The following is a 6,666-nucleotide window of genomic DNA, read 5'->3' on the forward strand; positions in this document are numbered from 1 at the left end:
TATATATTTTAAGTGTCCTAAATATATATATATATATATATTTTAAGTGTCCTAAACAGAGTCAGCAAACTTTTAAACAAAGGGCAAAAGAGTAAACACTTTAGGCCTTGTGATCTACATGATCTCTATCACAAATACTCAACTCAACAACACAGTGAAAAAAAAAAAACCTGCCAAAAATAATGCATAAAGAAGTCTTGTATTTCAACAAAACTTAATTTAAATAAAAATTTAGGGCAGGCCAGATAGCTCATGGGCAGGCCAGGTAGCTCAGCAGGCTAAAGCACCTACATAGTCAGGCTCAGGGTCCAGGGTTCGAGGCCTGCTGTGCTGTGCCAGCCCCACCCCCAGGGCGCACTGAGATGGTGACTGAGACTGGGCGTGGTAATGCGTGCCTGTAATCCCAGGGCCTGAGGGGCTGAAAACAAGAGGATCACTATGAGTCCGATCTGTGCAGTGAGACACTGTAGACCCTGTACTAAATACATTTAAAAAAAAAAAAAAAAAAGAGCTTATTGGGGGTATATTTTGATGGCCTTGCCCCAGAGCCAAGGAATCTTATGCTTAGAAAAGAGAATGGGCATTGTGAGGCTCCAGGTAGGAAGACCCAGCCTCCCAATCTCGGCAGGCAGCTGTAAGGAATCCCTCTGGAAGCAACCCCCTGCAGACTCAGAGGTGGCCTCAGAGTCCTCAGCACAGGGACAGGGCCCACGCAGGGAGCACGGGCATGGGGAGCCGTGGCTATCATTTCCTCGGCCTTGAGTGGCCATAATCCCCAGCTGAGAAAACTCTGGCCACCTATTCAGAAACAAATATAAAAATGTTTCAAAATGTATAAAGTACTTCCTCAGTACAAGCTGTGCTGTTCTAGAGCTCAAAATCAGCCATTTTAAAAATTAAATGATGAGAAGAAATTAAATCCTTTTATACAAAGTGAGTGTGATTAGTTTCTGCAGCAAGACCAGTAAGACCCAAATTATCGTTTTTCCCTTTTCCTAGAAAAGTAGGGACTCCTTCCTTTAATCTAAGCTCATAAATGTTTGCTCTGTTTGCATCTTGGCAGAAAATGCACTGGGCTCTCTGGCCCGGGCTGGAGTCCAGTAGGTGCATCCACGTTTCCTCCTCCGCAAGACAACGCAAGCTGCCTTCGCTTCCCTCCAAGCCATGAGGATGGGACACAGAGACTCTGCATCCTCTCTTTCCTTGGAACAGTTTGTCACTGCATTTTAGAAATGCAGTCTTGTCGTTCTCTCTCTTCACAACTTGTTCATCCGAAAGATCAAAGCTTTCTGTGAAATGCAAACACACTCAGGACTAAAACATACCTTCCAGCCCCTTGGCGGCTGAGTTCCCTTACAAATATAAACCAGGTGAATCCACGCCATTTGGAGATCGGCCCTCCTTTGTGGATTTGAATGATAACCTCAGAGCTTGACTGCAAGACAGGGATGCACACCAGTCACCCCACATGTCCCAGGCTTCAGGATCACCTTCTGGTTTCTATCCAAATGACAAGTACATAGCACAACCATTTCTGCAGAACACGATGTCCTTTCTTGTTATCAAGCAGACCACTTAGCATCTCAGAAGCACATGTCTTAGGGTAAGTTTGTCTTGTAAAGAGTAGATCAGGCCACTGTCCCTCCCTATAGGTGAAGCCTTCCCTGGCCTCTGCATGTAAAATGCCAACTCATTCCCCAGCCCCCAGTCCCTACCATAGCTCTTTGTTGTTGTCTCCCTTACCCTCCTTTGGTAGGGAGGAAGGGGGCTGCGAGAGGTTGAACTCATGGCCTCCTGCAAGCTGGACAAGTGCTCTACCACTGAGGCACCTCCTTAGCCCACCTGCTGTCCTCCTTCCCCGGCACATGAGTCCCTGAGGCAGTAGTGAGTTCATTGTTCACTACTCTCCACGGGATCTCAGCTGCTTAACAGGAATGATTGTTTTCTTTATCCCTCCACCCCCCAGCAGTGTCCCTATCATCTAGGAGAATGTCATGGAAAATATTTCTTAAATCCACTTAAAGAATAAGCAAAGGAATCAAGAGCCACGTGTCTGGAGTGTGACTGAGGCTCCACCTCTTCTGGGCATCTCCTCTGACTGCTCTCAGGCCCACATCCTGTTCCTGGTGGACAGCACACTCATTTTATCCAAAGCCTGTTTCCAGCTCCTCCTGTGTGCCAGACCCAAGCTGGGCCCGAATTTACCCAAGGGGCAAAGCAAAGTTCTTGCCCCTAACCCTTGTGATGAAAACTGCTGACTTGGGCTCCGAGTTGCTCCCCTGAAAGCCAGGAAATGCTGAGCAAGGGAGGAGACTGACACTCCCTGAGCAGCTACTATGTTCCCAGCATGTACTAGGTGTTCTTCTGGAAGGCAGGAGCCCTCCACAGGCCGAGGGTAGGGCCAGGAAATAGAGGGACTTGGCGCAGGTGTCAGGAGTCAGAGGCTAAAGGGGGTGGAGACTTGTTTGCCATAGGAACTAGGAAAGGGGGCTTGGAAGAGGTGGGCCAGGAATCTCTATGCCTGCTTAGGAGGCCAAGCAGTGCCTGGACGCTGTGGCCCTGGGCACTGCACTCATCCTCTTGTGAGTGTTTCTATACCTGTAACAGACAACTGGCTTCAGTGGCCTTGCATGCAAACATCTATGGTCCTTGCTGACCAATTCTTTATCCCTCTGGACTGTCCTGATATCTCAGTGGAGAAAATCATTGTGGTGTTTAAAGCACTCTTTCCCAAAAGGAAGGTCATTCAGAGTTGGACCTTGACTTCTGAAGCAAAATGATCTTAGAGACATAAAAAGCTCAGCGGTTTCTGTTCTAATTTTTCTCACTAACCCAAGAGACTTCTCTCAATTCTGCCCATCCCTGCTTAGACCATCTGATCCTGAAACTCAACCAATCACTGCCCTCATTCTTCTCTTGCTCAAGTGACTCATCTGATTGGTTGTGAGGTCCAAATTCCATTAGTCTCCTCTAGTCACCAAGAGGCCTTGACTTCTGACCTTTTGTCCACCCATTAGCAGAGGCCACTAAGACCAGCTTCCTGAGCAACATCTCTCTTGTGCTGATCCCCATCACTGAAGCTGGACTGAGCCAGAAAGAGCTTGGACATGAGCTCATGACACATAATGAGCATTTGCTCTTGTCTTGCGACAAAAACGCATTCACAGAAGTCAAGTTTCCCTGTCCCTGCCCCCACCGTTGCATAACGGCACACAAGGACAAGTGCATGTCAAGTGGCTTTTGGAACCACAGATAATCTGGATCAATTTGTTCTGAAGGCTCATTGAGCAACCACACTGCCCTCTTCCTTCCTTGTTGGTCTGCTGAGCTGCCACCTACCCCACCGGACTAAAAAAAAACACCAGGACTTCGGCTCCGAAGATCTGGATGCACAAAGCACGGTTCAACTAATTGGCCACATACCACCTGTGGTCATGACATGGCAACATGACCTGAGCTGTCACCTCCTTGCTAACTATGTCCAGGCCTTTCCAAATGCAAGCTGTCTTTTAAAAATGCCATCATGGGCGGGGGGGTGGTGGTATAGCTCAGCGGCATAAGTGCCTGCCTGGCAGGCCCAAAGCCTTGAGTTCAATCTCTGATACTGCAAAAGTAAATACATAAATAAAAATTAAAATGCCATCATACCACTAAACCGAGATATATGACTAGTGACAATAATCAAGCAACAGATGCTAGGACAGTGAAGACATTCTATATATCAAAGAATGGACCTGTGTCATTTAGCATCTCCCCCTGCTGTTTTCAAAAACAAAGGTGTTATGCTTTTGGGTTCCACATGGATATCTAAATCCACAGTCTCAGAAATCCTTACACATTCTGCAACCAACCAAACTACTAATATTTATTGAGCGTCTATTCCCAAGACACTGCTGCAGACTGACACAAGTACACAGCTCAGTCTTCGACTTAGGGATGCTCAGCGGAGGTCACTCTGCACAGAGTCCACTTTCTGCTACCGTAGCACAATATTTGAGCTGGGTATGGTATAAAGAAGAGAAGTTTATTCAGTTCATAGTTTTGGAGGCTAAAGGTCCAAGATCGGGTGCTTTATCTGGCTGCTCTCTGGTGAGGTCCCCCTACATGCACAGTGACAGAGAGGCAGGCATGGAATCACCACTTTGCAAAAGGAGCCCAGGGAATGGGATGGCCTTGCTGTGACAACAGGCTCTCACAGCTCCTCAGCAAAACCAGCGTTAATCCCATCAAAGGTAGGCAATGCCGGTGACCTCTTTGCTTTACACAAGGGTCTCCTTAAAGATTCTGTCACCTCAACATCACATACCAAGGACCGAGCCTCCAGCACATAGATTTCAAGGACAAACTAACAGGGGTGTAAGGCCAGAGAAGTTCTATGGTCCACATACCAGCAGATGTACCAGCAGATGAGTGCAGCTGCAGCCAGATGTTGCAATCTCCCATGGAAATGAGTATCTCACACAGAATCCCTGCTAGATGAGGGGCACGCTTGTGACAAGACCCCCCATGTTCTGCTGTGAGAGCTGAAAATTTGGCGAGGAAAAATAAAGGACACACCTGAATGACACTGGATTTCACAAAACGGCATGTATCCAGAGTCAGCTTGAGAAGACTGACAGAAAATCCATAATTAGTGGCTCAAGCAAATATGGGACAGATTTCTGTAGCTCATCAGAAATTCTGCATGTCGATAGCTCCTAACTAGAGAAGCACCAGTAGTTTGTCCCAATTTCCTTCCATGCTCTGCTGGTGGTCTTTTGTCCTTACGTTTTCAACATGGCAGCAACCACTGTGGATCTCGTGTTACATTCCAAGAAGGAAAAGGAGAGACAGAGGCACTTCAAAGGGCAAAGGCGTCTTCTTTATAACTTACTCTCTTTTTAGTTGAGAAGGCTTTTTCAAGCATCTGCTTTTATCTTTTTGCAGGAACAAACTACATGGCTACCCCCACTGCAAGGCACAGGCCCCATAGTAAGGGAAAGTGATTTACATGTGTTTCACTGGACCGGTAGCATCTGCCATACAATCATCACATATTTATAAAATTTGCTTGATTTTACATAAGTATAAGAGGTTATTTCTCTACCTTTGATGAATACATGATGGCTTTGTTTTATCTTTTTAAGTTATTAAATATAATTTTGTTCTGAGACTATATTTCTAAGGAATAACTGTATACATACTTGGCAGTGATTGTATTTGAGTGAGTGGTAAAATTATAGATTTTTTAAATAATTTTTTGTTATTTATTGGATACAGGATCTCATTATACAGTTCAGCCTTGTAGTGATCCTCCTGTCTCAGCCTCCCCAGCCCTCGGATTACAGGTGTGTATCACCACACCTGGTTTCAGAGTCCTGCCCCATGCACCTGGGGTTCTGGGGCTGGCTCGGCATGCAGCACCGAGGATCTAACTCAGGTCCTTGCGATTTTCAGGCAGGTGCTTAGACCACTGAACTATCTCTCCAGCCCCTATAGATTTTTATCTCTCTGTACTATCTGATTTCTTCTTTTGTTTTAGTTTTATTTTCTACAACAGGAGCGTGTGATTTTATAATAAAGGAGAAGCATCTTATAAGGATGTTCACGATTGTTCACGGTATACCGTCAAATGGAACAGCAGCACATATGACGCATTATCGATTGCTGCACATGTACACGAGGGGAGTAACATGGGGAGAGTTGTTCCAGGTGCTGTAAATACGAGTACCAATGGTTTTCATTTTCTTCTCTGCTCTCTGGTGCTTTCCAAATGTGACCACAACAACAACAAAAAATATTAGCAATAAATAGTATTTGTGGGTGAAGCAACACTCCACCCAGACACAGCAGAATCAGTCTTCTAAGCCTGAACTGACAAGTAGAAGCAAAGAAAGGGAGAGGGAAAGGAGGAGGGAGAAGAGCCACAGAGACAGGAGAGAGACTTTACAAGAAGGGCCCTTGTTTGCTAAGACCGAATGGATACAGTAAAAAGTTGCCCCCCTCCCGCTCCCATTTTCCTTCTCCAAAGGCAGTTTCTGCTGAGAAACATTAAACCCCCTTAACATTCTTCAGTGGATTCTCGAGTCCAAGGTTCAGAGCCCCGAGATAGAGGGCTATTTGTTCCTCTCTGGTGAGTCAGCTGTGAAATGTGGGTCATTGTTTTGGCAAATATGGCCCCTACCAGAAGGGGCCCCTTCTCAGTCTCCTTTCTTTGCAGGGTGCTGGCAATGCTGGGAATTGGGATGACAGCTTCTTCACCTTTCTGGTGGCTCAATCCACACATGAATCCAGCAGCATTTCCTTATTTTTCCTTCTTTTTTTCCCCCTCTGTCCAGTAGTCATTCTGCTTTCTCCCAGAAAGCAATAGACCACCTACAGTTCTCCTAAATTTATAGAACAAAAGCCTGTACTCTCAAAGGCCTGGGGAATTAATACTCGGCAAAATGATTCCTACCTTAGATCAGTCTTAAAAGGAAGCAGTGTGTCTTAGGCATTCATTCATTCATGCATTCTTCCCTTCACTAGCTCACCCACCAATCCATCCATCCATCTATCCACTCAACACCAGCTCTTGCCTTGGGATACCATGGTAACAAGGCAGACTAAAGTTGGCCTTCAGAGAGCTCATATTCAGAAGCCATGGGGTAAGAGGGGCAGAGGATGAGACAAAGGAAATATAACAAT

This window comes from Octodon degus, unplaced genomic scaffold, assembly GCF_000260255.1.
Source record: "Octodon degus isolate 3935 unplaced genomic scaffold, OctDeg1.0 scaffold00042, whole genome shotgun sequence".
Lineage (NCBI taxonomy): Eukaryota > Metazoa > Chordata > Mammalia > Rodentia > Octodontidae > Octodon > Octodon degus.